The sequence below is a fragment of the Ambystoma mexicanum genome, chromosome 4q, assembly GCF_040938575.1.
Source record: "Ambystoma mexicanum isolate Mex_15411 chromosome 4q, UKY_AmexF1_1, whole genome shotgun sequence".
Lineage (NCBI taxonomy): Eukaryota > Metazoa > Chordata > Amphibia > Caudata > Ambystomatidae > Ambystoma > Ambystoma mexicanum.
Genome location: NC_090928.1, coordinates 122,410,750 through 122,430,636, shown reverse-complemented (window position 1 = coordinate 122,430,636; position 19,887 = coordinate 122,410,750). Strand labels below are relative to the sequence as shown.

Genomic DNA, 19,887 nt, shown 5'->3' with positions numbered 1-19,887 from the left:
GCGCCATCTGCACCATCGTCCCCTCCGCAGTTTTGGGTGCGGGTTTGGCGAACATGGTTATTGAACTTTGCTTTTTCTCGGTTCCTTTAGTCATTGCGTTCTTGCTGGTCTGTGGTGGAAGTGTGGTGTGGCAGTGGGGGGAAGGAGAGGGTTGTGGCACAACTGCAGTAATATTTAGTCTAGTATCCTGTGGGCCTTAAGGGGTATTAAAGTATTCAGTTGCAGTGCAGCAATATAAGGTTTGGCAATGGCCTGTGAGGCCTGCTAATCAAGTCTTGTGGCACACGCAGGAGGAGAGGGTGCAAGAATTTACAAGGAGGGCACTGTGTCGCAATGGTGGTGGAGAGTGTTCCAGCACTGCTCGTCAGCTCACCGTAATGCATGATGGTTGGTAGGTGAAGGCAACACAACATAGTATGTATCTGCTCATGCAGAGTGGTTGCGTATCTCACCGCAGTGGGATCCACCCAGTTCACCAGATCAGTACAGGACAGTGCCGTGTAGGCCGTTGCAATGGCGGGGCGGCCAGAGCCGGAGTAGCAGCACGTCACTCCAGGTGCAGCTCCTTAATGTTGGTCATGGGGGGCTGCGTCCTGCAGTGCAGCAGTGCAGAGGTTTAAGGGCACGGATGCAGATGATGCATGGATTGCAGTTGCTGGGTCATCTGCGGTCCGCAGGCGAGTGGCTAAGGGCGCGGGCCGTTCCGACCCCGCCAACCCACCTTACAGTAGAGGTAGTCAAAAGAGCGATGCAGAGGGCCCATCCAATGTCAGGCCCCGAAATTCCAGGATTTCTGCTGCCTGTGGGTTGGGGGTATTCGGACCCCACCTCTAGCTCCCCCAGGTAAGTTGGACACAGGTGGCGCGATTTCACCTACACCGCGTGGCAGTGGTTGGTCTCACTCACGGGTGCTTCTGAAGTTCTCGTGTATGCCAGTTGGCACAGTCTGCATAGCCGACGGTCCTACAGTCAAGCCGCAGCGGTCGCGTGGTGTATTACGGGAGGTACAACGGTTCCATGTAATAATGTCGCCACAAAAATATCGCCATACAAAAATATCGCCGAGAAATTGTCGTTTTTTTGTGGCGACATTATTGCATTATTTAGAAAAAAAAAAAGATTTGCCCCTATCGCCACATATATGGTCACCCAAATAATATCGCCCCGACATTTTCCCGGCGATATTATTTACAGCGACCATATATGTGACGATATTAATACCTGATACCGGTACAACCAGGGCCCGAAGTCACATGTCAAGCACGCAAAGTATTTCTTGTGATGCAGAGGACCTTAGAGCCCATGGCCGGAGAAGAATACGAGGTACTTCGGTAGCGGACAAGGATCTCCCTAATATGCGGTAAGTGTTGGGCTGCTAATGGTCTATCACCGTAGTGAGATAGACGTACAGTAGGTTGAATTGGTAGGCAGGCACTTACGAACGTTTCGATTCCACTTCCATAGATCCTGACTGAGTTAATACCGTTGCAACGCGATGAGATGGCGTCCTACTGAAGGCTTGTCCACTCGGAACAGCAATATTAAAGAACAGTGTTGATTTGTGAAGTGAACATGTGGGGACACTGCAAGAGCAGATCTCCCCATGCCAGGACTGTTGTAAGGTACTTAAAATTAGCCATTGTTATCTATTTAAAACACCAGTGTCATACTTACAGGAGGTTGTATACTCCTTGACAATCTACAGGGGTGCTTTTTATACTATTGTGGATAGTAAGGCACCATCTACTGATAATTGGAAGTAGATCTGAGAATGATGACCATTCGGACTCTACTAACAGACCTTTTTGAAAGTCCTGAATTGACAGAGACAACATGAATTATAGCTTTTGAAAGTGTACAGTGACACAACGATAAACGTGTTAGTAAACCTTCAACTCATTTTTTCTTCATTTTCCTTTTGCCTTTGTTTTTTTGACATTCGTCTACTAAAGAGACGCTCATCCTTAATCGTGTTCAGGATAATTGATATAACTTGAAGAACACAGTAAGCCTTACGTGGGTAGATTATGGTACCCCGTAGGATGGGCAGCAGTTAGTAATGGACACTGGTCTCAATGTTGTATCTTCTCTTTTTCTCTCCTAGGTTTGGATGTTTGGTTTGTACTAGTGTTGGTTACACAATTGGCTATCATCACCTTTAGGGTATTGGATTGACACCTGTGTAGCAATATATAGAGGTGGGCACAGTTGGTTCCCCTGAAAGAAGTTCACAGTTATATTTTGAACTAAAATGATGAACGAAACATGTTGGGTCTTTATGGGTACTGTAAAAATTAACAGTACGTTGGAATAACATATTTAGTTGGTATCTAACCCTGGAAGCAAAGAAAGGGTTATTATTTACTTTACCAAGGCCATCATTAGAGGTCCGGGAGGTATTCCTGAAGAAAGGAGCCCCCAGGTGCTACTTACCACTGCGTTGCTTTGCACTTTATATTTGTATTGTATTATGATGTTCTATTCTTTTGTCACTTATAGATTCATTTAGGCAGGGTGTTTTAGGCTTTTTTAAAACATTTTTTGTACTGTGGTTTTAGAGATATGTAATATGGTGTACATGGTGTACATGTTTTTTTATGTTTTTATGTAAGGAACTATTGAAATTGTATTTTTGTGATTTTTCAATAAAGATTTGCACATTTGTTTTGCAAGAACCCCGACTTGGTACCTATTTGGTCCATGGACTAAGGGCCTCATTACACGGTAGGCGGTAAGGGTTTACCGGTACCGGTATTTTACTGGTACCGGTAAATCCTTACCGCCTTACTACGAGGTCCCTTTGCAGGTTGGGGATTTTAACGGCTGCTTTTTGCAGGCGTTAAAAATCCAACCCGCAAAAGGGACCAGGGTGCTAATTACGGTACCGCAATTTGCAGTACCGTAATTAGCGCCTTCCCCATTCCCATTATGCCCTATGGGGCAAAAATGGGAATGGGGAAGGGCAATGGGGGAAGGGGGAATTACCGCCCCGCCAACCTTGGAATAGGGCGGTAATTCCCCTTTCCTCCAAGGCGGTACCGGTAAATTACCGGCATGAACCATGGCGCTAATAGCACCATGGTTTACCGCCTACCGTGTAATGAGGCCCTAAGTCTTCCATACTGAGTGAGAGGTATAGAGAGACACTGGGATTCTTTAGTGGATGGTTGTCCAGAGCTTGGTTTGGAGCCGAGTCGTAGTGTCTTTAAATTGCTCCCCCAGTCTCTCTTTGTAGAAGTTGTTCTCCAGTCAAGCCGCAGCGGTTGCATGGTGTATTACAGTAGGTACCACCAGGGCCTGAAGTGGCAGGAGCACAGTCTGTAGGCAGCACCTGCAAGAGGGTCGCTGGAGGCCAATGCCCCCTGGCTTGGGCGTAACTCTCGCCGCAGTCGCTTGGGGGGTGCGGGTGTCTTCTGATGATTATTGTGCAGCGTCTTTCAAACTGGCGTTTATGCGCAGTAGGTAAAGGGTGGGATGTGTGGGCCGGTCACACAGCTTCTGTGAGCCTCAGGAGTGACGAGGGTCCCAGGCGTGCCTCGGAACTATCAGTGAGGTTTCAGACTCGTCAATTCTGTTGTGTAGGTGCTCCTCGAGATGGGTGGCACTTATATTCCGTGTATCGCTCCCTGTATGGCAGGATATTGGCTGTGTAGCAATGCCGGGCTGCAGAGCTCCTCACTCAGGCTGCAATCTTAGTCAAGCTCAACAGCGCCCCCCGGCTGCTGTTTTCTATAATGGTGTTTCATTTTCTAGTGCAATCTGCACCCAACCACATAATAATTTACCTACAATGCAGCTTCTATTGACACCCCCATGTCTCTTACTACCTCCCCAAGCACCTACAATGCACTGTTAGTCCTCTGCTACATTCAGAACCTCTTGGGGGCCTGGGACGATCGGCTCCGCTTCCCAACATTCCCCCTTTCGTTAATCCCACATTAACAAACTGCCATGTGAGTCTCTTTTGGTCCTCCTTCTCTATGTTCTCCCTTTCCAATCTCTCTGCTTGAAAATATGGCAATGTTCATTCTTTGGGCCCCCATGCTTTACACACAGAACGTAAACTTTCCTCTGCCTGCGCATATTGTTCTGGGGTGCATGTCATATTTATACACCCCCATCTCCTGCTAGGTCTACTCAGTGTTCTAATTCTCTGCGGGGGTGTTATGATGGTGCCTGGGGGGTGAAGGCATTGCTCTAATCTAACCATGCAGGTTTTGTCAGGGTCATCTTTTTGTGTCTTTTGTACCACAAGGTGGCCCATGTACCCCAATTGAAACCATTATCATTGCACTGCTAGGCATTGCTTTAGCACAGCATCGTAGTTCCATCTGGCAGGTGCAGAAGATCACCAACAAGCTCACTGGTACCACTAGTTTCACTATTGCCCCCATCCATGAAGGTGCCCAAGAAAACAGGTTGTTAAACCAGTCGCTTCTCTGAATGCCAACCTATGTTTGCAAGTGGATGCCAAGAGTGTGCAGGGCCTCTATAATGTGTGTGAGGGACCCGTTGTCTACGTCGTTTGGAGGCACGTAGGTGCAACATGTATCGCCTATCATTCTGCAGACCCTGCCTTCCCTAGCTGTAAGCAAGTCCACACGTAGAGGTTCTGCAACGTCATCAACCTGATTGCTCCATCTCCATCTTTATAGCATTGAGGCCTCGTTTGTTGTCATTTGCCAGCTGTATCACCTCCCAATGGACCATCTGAAGCCACTTGGCGTTGGCTGCTGCTTGCACACCAGGCAGTAACAATTAAGCAAAACTTTTCTCTTCTTTGCTATACAATCTGTATTGATTTGGTAATGCAACTGTGATGAATATTGGGACAGTTAGTTGGATCTCTGCTTTTTGTTTCTTCTCCTGTTCTGGCAAAATACAGAATATGGGCCGTTGCGGAGGAACTCTGTTGGAAGCATCGAACACGGGTGCAGTTGTTGGGGCAGACAAGCCACCCAGTCCCACTATCAAGTGCTTTTCAGTGACCACCAGGAGAGTAGAGTACAAAGAGGCCAGCGAGCTGGTGCCCATCCGTAGTGGTGGGAGGTGCAGAAAAGCCTGCTGTCCGCAGACACAATAATTGTCCATCACTGCTGCTATGCCTTTTTTTTTGTTCTGGGAGGCATAATGTCTTGTTGCACTTGCTGTTGGTCCCCACAAAGACGCTTCCTTCATTATAGAAACACAGTCCATCTTCTCCTTGCTTCTGCACTTTTACTGGTTTTTTCCATTGCCTCGATCCATGTGAGTTTTGCCACATGTTCATTCCAGTATTCTCAGCATACAGCATTCACCTTTTGTATTACTTCCTTCTTCGAATCTCACCAGGCCTCCCGCCATGCAGCTCATTGTAGCCTCTTACCATCTGTTTGTTACAGATTTTATACCTTCCAGCTTCAGATATGGCCTCTGTAGATACTGTGTGCTTCTGCCACAGAGCACTCTGGTGAAATCAGCACAAACATGAGGTTTTAAAGGTAAAAACAACCACAGCTGACGTACACTGCATAGGTTACAAATCCACATAGCTGGTTGGTGCAACCCTATACATAGCTGGCCTGCTCCATATGGGATGCCAGGTTATTGGTCCCAGCTTCTTCTGTCCATGTTTTCCATGTGGGGTTTTTTTGTAGCCCGTCATCGGGTGCAGGGCGTTTAATTGCCAATTGGAGGCACAAATCATAGCCATCATCCACATCACATCACAGCCAATCATGTGGCCTAATGTGCACCTGGTACTAAAGACATGGGCACAGAGGCTACTTTCGAGGTCACACCATTTTACAAACCCCAGTTCGATCCCGGACATGTTGGCGCCTCTCCAGCTCCTCCCAGCCCAGGCTTAAATGTGTTACTTTCCCTTCCTGGCACCTCGCAGCACAAATCAAAGGGGCCTAGAATATTCTGCTGTGATCTTTCTGATAGATTGGTGATCTAACAGCTTTATGGTCGGTAGTCTGGGATGGACACACACTCTGGAATGTTGGGGTCTTGGGACAGGGGCATCTTGGCACCATAACTTAGGATTTGGGCTGGGGGAGGTTAGAGGCATGTGCCCTCCTTCTCATGGGATAAGTGCTCACAGGGAGCTCTGTGCCCCTAATGGCCGTGTAGGGCGCATTCTATCTGGGTTACACATGCAATATTTTATGCCTGTGCCTACTGCCCTGCCTGCAGTGCGGCGTTAAGCCTCACTTTCAAGATAGTTGCTGTTTTCTAAGATGGCGTTTCATATTCAGTGCAATCTGCACCCAGTCACATAATAATCTATCTCCAATGCCACTTTTATTGACACCTCCCTCCCCCTACAACCTTCCCAAGCATCTACAACACCCTGTTAGGCCTCTGCCGCATTCAGAACCTCTTGGGGGCCTGGGACGATCGCCCCCACTTCCCAACACACATCATCATCCCACATCAACACGCTTGCCACAGCATGGATGTGCATCAGCAAACGCAATCCTTTGTACAAAGCATGCAAAATAAATACCGGCATGGGAACCGAAATTACCACAGAAGCAGGGGTCGAAATTGGGATTTGTTGACCAGGAGCAAAAAGCAACCAGTTTGGCAGGAGCTATCTATGGAAAACCAGGAGCTAGTACATAGTGCGCAGCAAATCTAACCTTATGCCAGATATAAAAATTAACTGGTTGCCCATTTTATACTATTCAATGGGCTATATCTGTCCCTTAGATGTGTTTTTATTCCCCTTTTATATACATTTCAAACATACACAGTTAATATGATATATGATAGTTTATTTATATAGTGCCTATACACAATGGGCCTCATTACAACCTGCCAGTCCGGGACCGTGCAAAATCTGTGACAGCGGTAAAAACGTTTCCGTGTCCGCAAGGTTGCGGAAAAACCATCCGATTACACGCGGTCGGTCGCGCGCACCACACGGACTCAGAAATGTTGTTACCGCCGTCACGCAAAACCCCACGGAAATGGAAATAATGCAGCCACAAGTGGCGCAAAACCCGTGTCCGCCTCCACCGCCACGGACATGGAACCGGAAATACCATGATCGTCAAAACAGGAAACAGAGAGGCGGCCACCATATAAAAGCACAATCCATTGCCATCCAGAGCCAGCACAAGCACAATCCTAACTCTGAGAAGCCAAAAGGGACCACCAGCATGTCTGCCAGGATTCCTGCTCAGAGGCAGCGCAAACAGTGCTTCAGCGAGGCGGAGCTAAGCATCTTGGTGGAGCACATTGTGGACAATGCGGAGATGCTGTTCAGCGCTGACCAACGGCGTGCCACACAGCAGCGGAGGAAGGTGTGGGCCGAAGCTGCACGCAAGTGCACCGCTGTGGGCGTGACAGTGAGGAGCGTGAAGGACTGCCACAAGCGGTGGGACGGCCTGAGGCTGAGGGTACGCAACCTCATTTCCACGCACCGCCAACGCAGCAGTGGGACAGGTGGAGGTCCCCCTTCCCCACTGAGGCTGCAAGCATGGGAGGAGCGTTGCAGCAGCGTCCTCCACCTAGAGGGAATCCATGGGATCGGGGAGGCTGAGGCAGGAGTGAGCCCACCTGCAGATGCCCGTAAGTGCCCAAACATGAATGCCACATGTAAATATACAGTTGTGAGTACTGGGCCAAAGGACCCATTAACAACCCCCCCCCCTCCCAGGCAGTGCATGTGTGGGCCAAAGGACCCATTAACAACCCCCCCCCCCCCCAGGCAGTGCATGTGTGGGCCAAAGGACCCATCATGATCCATATGGCAACCAATATGACAGAATGCATACACCAGCAATCAGATGCATGTGACTAACACTATTCAATGTACAATCTTAATGACGCATGTGATGCACCCATCTGCCACCACAACAACACTAATTGCATGCCCTTTGTGTCCCCACAGCCGTTTCAAGTGACAGTGATACTGCACAATAGGCCAGCCAATCTGCACCGGCAAGTACACAAGCCACCGCCACCACACAGGAGGATGCTGCCGGCAGTTCGGCACCTCTGGCCACATTACCAGCCACTACAGATGTGCCGCCCACCACCACCACCGACATCCCCACCGTCTCCACACTGCCCGAGTCTAGACAGGTGCCACGGGAACCTATCATGGCCACCCAACACAACACCGAAGGCAGCAGCACTGCAGAGGGGGCAGCCAGCAGTGATAACAGTGCCCCGCAAGAGCACTCGGAAACGGGGCCACAGGGGGAGATGCCCACATTGGAAGACCTGGGCTCCTTCTATGAGCTGGAGTTCAGCCCCACATCACTGTCCCATGAGGTCGCCCACCCCATCCACGAACTGAATGCCCGCATGCAGCGGATGGAGGACCAGCAGGCTACCCTCACCCAGCTGGTGGAGAGGCAGCTAGAGGAATCCAGGCTGCAGAGGGAGAGCTACAGCGCCTCAGTGCGTCGCCTGTCGAGGTCCATCGGACGCTTTGCGAGCACTATAGTAACCCTTGCACGCCATGTGCGGGAGGGCAACGACCACACCTCCAGGCTTGTAGAGGCCATGTTGGTTGGCCAATAGGCAAATCTGGCACGGATGTCCTCAATCCCAGATTCTGCGCAATCAAACACAACCACCCCATCCAGCTCCACTACTGCCAGTCCAAGGAGGCGCTCGAGTAGGCTAACGGGTCCCTCGGGCAAGGTTGCACAGGCACAGAAGCGCACACGGAAGTGATGGCATGTGTGTGGGGCAGTGAAGGACACATGTGGACTACAAGGGTGTGAGAGGGGTGGGCACGTTTGGGTGGTGGGGTAGGTAGTTTTGGGGGTTTGAACAATGGGGCCTGGGTGGGGGTGGGCACGTTTGGGTGGTGGGGTAGGTAGTTTTGGGGGTTTGAACAATGGGTCCTGGGTGGGGGTGGGCACGTTTGGGTGGTGGGTGGCCCCGGGTGTACAGCTTCCCTAACCAATGCACCTCCTTCCCTGTTGTTATTACATCAATACATCACCATTTCGAATCAAGACAAACATGTGTGGACATTGATCATTTATTTTGCAGTGCAACTATTAATTAATTGTCGTCACCATGTTCGTGCATTTCTGTGAATGTGCTGTGACTCAAAAGTAAATGCGAATCAGGGCATCCCGTGCTCTCTGGCCATCATGTGGACCCCCAGGGGGAGGCGGTGCCATCCCATCCCCATCTCCATCCCCATTCCCCATCTCCATCCTCATCTCCATCCCCATCCCCATCTTCCTCATCTGCGTCTGGTGGCATTGGGATGTTCATGCGCAGGCATATATTGTGCAGCATGGCACATACGAGCGTGATTTTACCCGTCTTCACTGGGCTGTACAGCAGTGATCCGCCAGATCTGCTCAGACAGCGGAAACGGGCATTCAGCAGTCCAAATGTCCTCTCAATCATTCCACGTGTGCGGATATGTGCCCTATTGTATGCCTCTTCATGCCTGTTCCTTGGTCTCCGTACAGGTGTCATCATCCATGGCGTGAGTGCATATCCCGCATCACCTTCATGGGATGTAGATGGGGGAACATGTCAGTGTTTGTGGCATCATGTCCTCATCTGCTGCTGTGCATTCTTGTATCATCATTCATTCATGCATATGTACCATGCAGTGTATGGAGGTATGTTTTGGGCATCACGATGTATGTCGCTGACTGGATATGGGCCTACACATTAACTTGCATGTTTACTGTGCCCTGCGGTTGACATTTGATTTTGTGCATGTCACGGTGCAGTGCTGTCCACACATGGCGGAGTGACTCCACTGTACGGAAGTAGTAAATACACGTCGTCTCATTTACACGCCTCTCGTGCCTTTTGAGGCAGTGTTTCAATTGAGGGTGGGTGTCTGCAGTGGCACAAGGTTCATGGGACAGTGACGGGATTGGCTGTGCCAGCGTGTGCACGGGCACATTGTGGTGCCCTGTCATGTCTTCCTTCATGATGTTTGGCATCCGCTGTGTATTTGGTAGATGGAAGGGGGGTGATGCATGTGCGATCACAGCGGCACACTCACAATGCTCATTGGGCTGGACACACACACACCACTTTGACAGGGTTGTAGCATCGTCAGCTGTACTCACCCAATAGCCATGTGCTTTGTCCGGCATAGCGTTCCATGTACCGTGGCAACGTGGAATTCCGCAGTACCATTGATTCATATGATGAGCCTGGGAAACGTGCGCAGCAGTGTGTAATCAGTTGCATGGCATCACAAATCATCTGGACATTCAAAGAGTGATACTGTTTCCTATTGCGGAACTCCGCCTCAATTGCACGTGGTACTGTAAGCTCAACGTGGGTGCAGTCAACTGCGCCTATGCAATTTGGCATGCCTGCTATGGCATGGAAGGCCAACTTGGTGGCAATGACCTCGGGGAGGGTGCGGGGTAGGGCTACGTGTTCCGACCCATGGCGCAACAGGGCATCCAGTACCTGTACCAGGATTTTAGAGAAACAGGGTTGTGATATGCCGTGCAGCTCACCAACCGTGTGTTGATAGGTGCCAGTGCCAAGGAAATGCAGTACTGAGACAACCTTCAAGAGGGGGGGGATGGCGGTGGGGGTGTCAATTTGGCTGCTGATGTTGTCCTCAATCATGGCGGTGATGTGCAGGATTGTTGCACGGTCCATCCGGTATAGTGTGTGGATCTGTCCTGGGGTGAGGTTCCAGGATGAGGCCCTGATGCGTGGTATTGCTGGCTGGCGGCGGGGTCGGGCTGGCTGGGCAATGGGGTTTGCCATAGCTGCAGGGTTGGTTGGTTGCCGCCTGCGCCTCCTCCGCCTACGCCTCCTCCTCTGCGCCATTACTGCCACCACGTGCAGTGCTGCCTGTTGGTTGAGTAGGCCCAGTCCCAGTGCTACTAGACCGGCTGCCTGCATGGTTCTGTGTTGTGTTGAGCTGGGTGTGGCTCTTTTGTAGGCTCCCAGTGGCATGCTAGGTCCAGCTGGGCTGGTTTGGTGCACCTGTGCCCTGATTCAGTTCAGCAGGCAGTGTATAACGCCATGTTCGCGGTGGCGGCGGTTCCGCCACCGTGATCACGGTATTTACGCCATTTTTTTGCCGGTATTTCCGTGTCCGTGCTAGTTGCGATGCCGCGGGTCATGATTGGGCGGACATGGAAACGGTGCCGGTATGGTTTTACCGGCAGTGTTAATTCCGGACCGGAGTACTTGTAACGAGGCCCAATGTGTTTCAAAGCGCTTCAAGGCAAGGGAGGGAACAAGGGGAAATACAATGACATTCTTACAGGCCATGAACAGTAAGGAAGTGAAATTAACTATTGTACTCGGCCAGATGACATTTCACAACACTCTAGCAAAACACTAAACCCTAAGACCATTACAGAGATCTTAGAACCTGGGGCCACAGTAGTCACTGAAACACAGGGCACTAATAGGTTTGCTAAAACACACTAATACACAAACTATCCCCTGACATACACAACATCTCTGAGGGTTGTAGTAGCCATGATAGTTCCTCGACTTGTCCCGCAACTCGAAATCAAGCTGCGCACCTGAACCTATAGAGTAGTGTTGTCACACCCTACCCTATACACCAATTTAACCACAGTGCTGTCAGAATGCATAACCTCCAATCTTGCAATCTAACCCAAACACTGCTTCCGCTAGAAAGTAATTAATGCCACACCCAGAACGTGGGATACCTCCGTCCAGGCACCTGACATTACACTATATCCAACATGGACACCATAACGCCCCCCTTGGGCAAAGGGTTTAATTCCCTTTTTAGACCATGCAGCCCCGCCTTTTGGCAACAACACAACACCAGATGGTAAAACAATACAAAACTGCACGGGCCCTTGACTCTTAAAATGCAAGCAGGTGGAGGAACCCGCAGGTCACCACACACAAGCACACTTTGGCCGCCCTTGCGGTAGAGCACCACTTCGCAAAGGCAATACACCCCCTTGGCGTAGCTCACACCTGCACATAATGTGGTTGGAACCCGTAGGTCACCACACCAAACATGCACACTGGTTCACACAAAAGCAACACTGATTTGCTCCATGCGCCCCCATGCACTTCATGAGAAAGAAATGTCCGTATTTTGTCATAAAGGTTCTGCCTGCACCCCACCGTCGAAATGCTGTTCACCGATTACATCGCATTTAAGAATTCAAAGACTTCACTGCATGTGTCAGTTCCCTCATGCATATCCCACCTATCTTAAGGTAAAAAACTTGACTTAAGCATAAAAAATTTATATTGGCACTAAAATCAAGAAAATTGCATTTATGTGCGCACACATTCTTTTCCAATCACCAGTTCCAACATAACAGAAATGCAGCTCTTCGCATTTCTCTTTTTTTTGTTTGCTGAGAAGATAGACGTTAAGATAATATTCCACAAGTTCAGATAATATTTCACACTCCTGGTACCTACATTATACCTTTTTAAAATAGGGAAGTACAGTTGGAATATCACAACCATCAAAAAGTGTGTGGCACATTGCCAAACCCGAAAACACTCCCCTGCAACGCATCTCCCTTAATTTCACTGGATTCACTCAAGAACATGTTTCCCCGATGAGTGGAAAGTACAAATATTGGGCAATAACCAAAAGCAGGCACACACATAAGAAACATTTCTCCTAATAACAGGACCGACAGGATTGCTGCCTTTTGATAGCAAAAAAAGATATTGTCACCGTAAACTCAGCGCAGCTCCGAGATGAGCTTCCAATGTGCCCATAGCCCGCACGTCTCATCTGCCTCCGATGTGGATCCATACAACAGAAGTTCCGGAAAGACATCCTTTGTTTCATTTTTTGGCGTTCTTTCCACTCCTGCACAAAATGCGTGGCACGTCATCACACTCTATGTTCCTTTCTCAGAACGCTCAACTCCTGATCATCAGATGTCATCATTCACAAGTCAAGTACCTTTGAAATAGGAGTGCTGTATCCAGTAAACAGTGCACACACCAGTGCCGGTAAGAGCTAGCCGATGAGACGATTACAGAGCTCCGGCCCTGGGTGATCACAGGATATCTCCGGCAGCTGCTTCCCTCGTGATACTAGGATGGCAAGTTACAGCCATCGTCCACTTTGGCACCTGAGGCAGTTTAACACTCACAGCCTCCCTCCTGTCACAGCTACCTGGGCCTGTTGTCAATTCCCGTTTCGCCAACACACAGGCAGTACAGATGTAGTAGCCAGGCTATGGGCCCTCTCTGCCCCTTCTCCAATTACCGATGAAGTAGGCAATTCACACACTTGTAGAAGGAGCACAGAGACCATTGGCTCGTCCCTGGATTAAGTTGCTCGGAGCAACAAAAAGGTCGCAAATAATGCCCTCGGTGGTGGGTCTTCACTTTGGGGGGCGGTACTTTGGCCATCCAATACTCCCCCCCCCCCCCACAGTGGTAAGAGCACAGTAAAACTAACTGCCAGTTTTATGAAAGGCTTCCCTACTCTCTCTGTCAAACAAAAAGCAAGTGTGGAAGCTCCGCCCATCAAATCACATTTCAATTTCAAGGTGGGAAAGCTGAAGCTCGGTTGGCCCTATGGCATTGCGCACCTGTTGGATGTATGGTTTGAAAGGCCATGTCACTGTCCCTGTTCAGGGACATATGGCAGATGATGTTTATAGGAAGAAGTTTAAAAAGGACATCCTGGTCTCCAATCCAGGCCTCCCTATCGCTGGCACCTATACCAGTGTCTCCTCCAGGCAAAACCTCACTGACATCCTCTTTGTCGTTCCCTCGCCAGACCTATGGACTCTACATATGGTCTCTGTGCTCTCTCCTTTCTCTTCTTCTCCCATTAACGGTGGCACCGGGTGGGAGGCCCTCCTGGCCTCTTCCTACTCCTCTAAGGTCATCATTAATGTTTACTTGAATGGTACCATCTTGGTCCAAGGACCTCAAGCCAACCTTCTCCTCTTTGATAGACGCTTCCTGCGCCTCATCCATTTCCTTTCTTCTGCTGCTGTCCCCTCTCTCGCCTCCACGGCTTCCTCGCCTCCCCCTGCTGTCTCCTCCCTTGCTATCCTGCCCTTTCCTGCTTCCTCTTCTGACTACCTCGGGCTTCGTCTACACTTCCGCAGGGCGTACCTGTTAAGATGGATTTCTGGACTCTGACCTGGAGGGGCAGAGGTTCAAAAGGCCAGCCTAGTTTCTTGGAACAGGGTAACCTCTGGACAAGCCAGACCAATCAGGGTAGCTATGGCAGGCGGTCAAGATTAAGTCTCAGGAGAGGTGAGGGTGACTGAAGGACCACAGTGAGCACACAGAGCAAGGACAACTACAAATAACTCCAGACAGGTGTTATATCAAAAATATAGACACATTTATTACAAGGTCTTTGTAATATAGACAATAGCAAATAAATCACAGTAACACTAAGTAAACCAACATATCACAATCAATACAATATATACACAAGACCATTGGGGTCTAAATGCGTAAAAATGGGCCCTTGCGCTAGGGGCCACCGGTTGGGGTATTGAATACTCACCAGTCCCCGACGCAAGCAGACCCAAACTTCGGCAGGTCAGTCCACTTTGCTTGCAGGTTCAAATGCGGCAAAAAGGACGTCTCGCACCTTTTAGATCCTGAGATACAGTGATGATTCCCAAATGGGACAGTGGCAAATTCTCCGCTCCGGGTGGATGAATCGACCCAGTTTCACTGCAGCAGGCTTCAGGGGCAAGCGGGTCACAAATGCAGTGGACGTGCAAAGGACGTTGCCGCAGTAGGGCAACACGGTAACCGCGTCTACTCTGGTCCTGGTACACTCGTCTCACTTCAGACCTGGGAACGCCAAGTGTATGATATCCGGTGTGAGGGTGCCTTGGACACAGAGCTAGCAGTACACCAAGTTTCGAGGGCCTCCTCGAAACGTGCCGGTGACAGAGCAAAGCAACTGGGTAAGCTGGTCAGTCCACTGGTTGGCCCAGGGACACTTCCGAAAAAGCTTACTTGCAGGGTTTGATGAAGGTGCCGAGAATAGTTGGTCCCACTATTCCGATAGTTTGAAGCGTCTTTGCAGACGTTCTAGGACGACAGCGCACTCAGGGTGCCAAACCCTTCAGCGGTTCCTCAACTCTGCTTTGTGTTGCAGGATACTTGGATCCTATCCTTTGTTCAGTGAGAACTCAGGAGATCGACATGGTAGTGGTGTTTCAGCCTCCTCTTATCCAGAGTTCCCTTTGCGCCAAAACAGAGCGGACCCAATGGGAGATCTGCTCACAAACACACACTCCATACGTGGACCAATAATGGACCACAGTGGTCCGGATCATTCATGGCACTTTAGACTTTCTGGCACCCAGGATATGTATTGGAACCAGACGTTCCAGCCCACATCCTGGGGGCACACACACAAGGCATGCAGAAGCCCATGAAAGCATTGGGATTCGCGGGAAAGTGCATGACCAAATAAGGACTGACCTGGGTCGACTCGACCTGGGGAAGGTGAAGGGGCAAGATGGCCAGAGGACAGGACAAAGAACCTCATGGTATGGCCATTTTGGAGCCAGGCCACCTATTTGTGCCAAACGCGGTTACCATGGCAGGAAAAGGTTAAAAAGAATGTGAAAAGATAGCTGCCACCAGTCCTGCCCATGACACATCTGCACAGTTCATGAAAAGTTCAGCGAGAGTATCTAGGGCCTTTGGAAATGACTATAGACCCAAGGGTGCTGTATGGTAAGATACATTGCACACTTGTTACTTGTTGCACAAAAGTTGCAACATGAGGAAAGGACTAAAGGGAAACAAAGTCTCCCAGTACTGACTGTCTTAAGGGCATGTCAGTTTCCCCATAAAACGTGAGCGAAAGCCCAGAGGAGTGCAGCTGAAGGCTGTGCTTCTCTTGCAAAGTCAGTCAATGGGGTCTAAACAGCAGCAAAAAGTGTGGGGGTTGACACATGGAGGGAACATTACATACAATTATGAAATCTTTCCTAACAGTACCTCTGATTTGTATCCCTCCCCGGAAGTCTTTCAAGGACGGCAAACCTTCTCCATGTTGCCACGCTTAACTCTCGCACAGCTGTCAAACACTCCTCTGACATCTGCCACCTCTTCTAGGAACTTGACCTCGATGTCCTCAGTCTCACCGAGATATGGTTCACGGCCAGCTCTGTAGCAAGCTTTCACACTCTCCTCCCTGATGGCTACAAGATCCTCTCCGTGCCCAGATCCAATCGTTCCAGCGGGGGTTGTGGCCCTGATCTTCCCCAAGTGGATCCCTGCCTCTGTCATTCCTACGCAGGCCTACTCATCTTTTGAATGCCTCGTCTGCAGGCTGTCTCTCTCCCCTGGCCAGTCCCTTACTGTGGCAACAATCTATCGGCCATCTGGTCAGATCTCCTACTTCCTCTCTGAGTGGGTGGATCTCTGCTCTTCCCTCCTGGTCTCAACCACTCAACTCCTCCTTCTTGGAGACTTCAACATCCACCTGATGCCTTATGTCCTTCCTAAGGACTCTTTCACGACCTATGCGACTCTCTCTCACTCGCTATTCTCCCCTCTAGCCCGACTCACTCTGCAGGGCATACTCTGGATGTTCTGATATTGTCAGACCTTCTCCTTTCGATCCCTCTCAGCACTCCTCTCTCCCGGAGTGATCACTTTCTCCTTTCCTCACAGCTCACCCTCTCTACCCCTCAGGCCAAGTCAACTCCAGCACTGCCACCTACTTTCTTGGATATCCATCCCATGAAGCGTGTGTTACTGGAGGCTTTCGCCGCCACTTTCTCACCCCGCCCCCCCAACCCCTAACACCCTGAGGCAGCCCTTTGGATGCTCCACTCTGCTATATCTGATAATCTCGATGTTCTTGCCCCTGTCATGAGGATCTGCTTGAAGCCCAAAGCCAAGTGCAACTCTTGGTACAACTCAGACCTCGTCACCCTTAAACGCAAGTGCAGGGTGGCTGAGAGGAAATGGCATGCTTTAGGCACATCCTCTGACAAACTGGCCTGCCGCCTGCTCCAAAGGCAATACTGGCTCTCTGTCCGCACCAAGAAGAGAGCCCACATCCAAGCCCGCGTCTCTGTGGCATCTAACAACTCGGCCAAACTCTTTAAAATCTGCAAGGAGCTGCCCAATCCTGCTGCAGTCTCTACCTCTCATGTCCCCTCCCAGGCCCTCTGCATGGCCCTGGCTTCTCATTTCATCTCTAGAACTCAGGACATCCTGTCCTCCCTCTCCTCTCCCCTTCCTCCCTCTACTCCCTGCCCTTTCCATGGCCCTTCTTCGGCCACCTCTCCTCCCTCCTTCTCTGCCTTTCCCGTTCTCCCCAGCAGATGTTTATAGACAAGTCTGATCTATGAAAGTCTTGTCAAAACAGGTTCACCCCTGTTCCTCCAAAACCATCAAGGACCACATTGACAACCTGGCTCCTGCTCTGGCTGACTTATGCAACCACTCCTTTGCCACTGGAGTATTCCCTTCTTCCCTAAAGCACTCCTTTGTGCACCCTCTTCTTAAGAAACCCTCCGTCGACTCTTCCTGCCTGGCTAACTATTGCCCAATCGCCATCACTCCTTTCCTTGGCAAACTCCCTGAAAAGATGGCCATCTCCCAGCTCAATCTTCACACTGAATCTGTTGGTTGTCTCCATGACCATCAGTCTGGCTTCAGAGCTGCCAGAAGCATGGAAACTGCTCTCCTGAACATCCGTGAAGACCTGCTCTCCAACCTTGATTCCAACGCCCCTTGTGTCCTCATCTTACTTGATCTCTCTTCTACCTTTGACACGGTCAACCATGCCATCCTGCTCAACCGTCTCCGTGATAACCTGGGTATCACTGATCAGGGACTGGCTTGGCTGACTTCTTTCTTCTCCGATCGACCCTCACAGGTCCAACTTGGGTCCTTCCTCTCCCCTATATCTACCGGTGGTGTTCCCCAGGGGTCTAACCTTTCTCCCTGGCTGTTCAACCAATACCTGGCATTTCTTGCCCACCGCATTGCAGCTCTCTGCCCCAGCTTTCAGTGTTATGCTGATGACACACATCTCATTTTCAGGCTCCCTTCCGCCACCTCTTCTCCTTCTCTCATCTCTGTCTGCTATCCAGGAGTGGTGTGCCGCAATGGTCTCTGCCTTAACGCCAGTAAGACCGATATTCTCCTCATCGGCACACCTGCTCCCTCCTTTCCTGTCACTCTCTGGCCGGCCTTGCTTGGCCTTCTTCCTGCTCCCACTTATGAGGCTAAAAACCTTAGGGTCATCTTCTACTCCACACTTTACTTCTCTGCTCACATCTCTGACATCTCTAAGTAAAGTCACACTGCCAGCTGCACCTCCACAAGGGTATTCTTCCTTTCCTCTCCTTCCCCCAGAAGCTCACTGTCTCCAGAGCTCTGGTTCTCCCTAGGCTGGACTACGGCAACAGCCTCTTTCTAAATCTGACTGCTTCTACTCTCCGCCCTCTGCAACTCATCCAAAACAGGACTGCAAGACTTGTCCTTGGCCTCAAGCCCAGGGATCGTATCTCTCCAGGACTGAAATCTCTTCACTGGCTCCCAGTGGCGGCAAGAATTAACTTCAAAACCCTCTGCATTGTCCACAAGGCCTTCTGGGGCCTGGGCCTCAATACCTTCAACTCTCTCTTTGTAAATATCTTCCTTCTCGAGCTCTTCGCTCATCTGCCTCCAACTCCCTCAGGGTCAGTCGCTTCTCCAAGCATCTCTTTCTGCTGGGGCCTCCCTCTGGAACAGCCTCCCTGTCTCTCTGAAACTTGAGGAGAACCATCTCTGGTTCCGGAAGCACCTCAAGACCTCCCTCTTTGCTTCTGCTTCTGTCCTCCTCTCCCCTGCTGATCTCCTGGCTGAAACTGAAACTGCACTGGTTACCGGGCTACCCTCTGATCTCGGGCCCAGGTTCCCTCCCGCCAGCTGCACACCTGCACTGCCCCCTGGCAAACCTTGCACATGGGGACTGTTTCTGTATCCCTACAGCCCCCCCACTGGCAGTTTGATGTCTGCACTTACCTTGCACTTGCCACCAGCTGGCCGCACTTTTATTTTTTTTGTCTTTATTTATTTTTCTGTTATCCTATGCACTGCACTGTTCCCTCCCACTTCCCCTGCACTTGCGCGATCTCAATGTCACCTGGCCTAGTAAGATACTTGTCTTCGTCTTCCCTCTGTTCCCCCTCCCTTGACTTGTCGCACCTTGAAACACTTGTGTATAGGCACGTTATAAATGACATATCATATAATAAGTTGATTATTCTATTACTTTGGAAACTTGAAGAATCCTACAGCTTTTTGGTCACAGAATGTTGGCAAGTATGTAAGTCCAGTGGTTATAATCCTATATGCCACACCTCTTAACACATACATGCCAACCCTCCCGATTTAGGCGGGAGACTCCTGATTTTTCAGGAAAAAATACTGCTATTTTTCACGTTATCCCACCTAAAATTGTACTTTCCCCAATGCATTCCTATGGGGAAATTGTTCTCTCCCGATTTTTCAGAAGAAATCTCCCTCCCAGGTGCCTCGGAATGTTGGCATGTATGTTAACAGGACCAGAACATAGCTCTCAACTCACACGCTTTTGGCAGGTGTCTCCCACCTTGTAAACAGCGGTCTCGCCCACCAAGTCTCCTGCACGCCCATTAATTTCAATGGGCCTCTCACCTGCCAAAAATAAAATGGGGTGTTTTCACCCACCTTTGCGACACAAATGGTTGAGAGCTATGCCAGAAATCTGGCAATATAACCCATACATGCCAACCCTCCCGATTTGGGGCAGGAGACTCCTGATTTTCTAGCAAAAAATATCTTTTTTTTTTTTTTTTCCCCACCTAAAATAATTAAATCGCCAACACAATCCTATGGCAAAATTCCTTTCTCGCGATTTCTGTGGAAAGATCTCAATCCCCACCTTGCAAAGGGCTGACTCACCCGCCAAGCCTCCTGCACGCCCATTCA

The 19,887-nt window shown here is 50.0% G+C and overlaps 1 long non-coding RNA gene across 1 annotated transcript in view; it reads right to left on the bottom strand.

Annotated features, from left to right (window-relative positions):
• Window positions 1–19,887, bottom strand: part of LOC138467535 (uncharacterized) — a 55,175-nt gene that overhangs the window by 34,959 nt on the left and 329 nt on the right. The window lies entirely within an intron of this gene.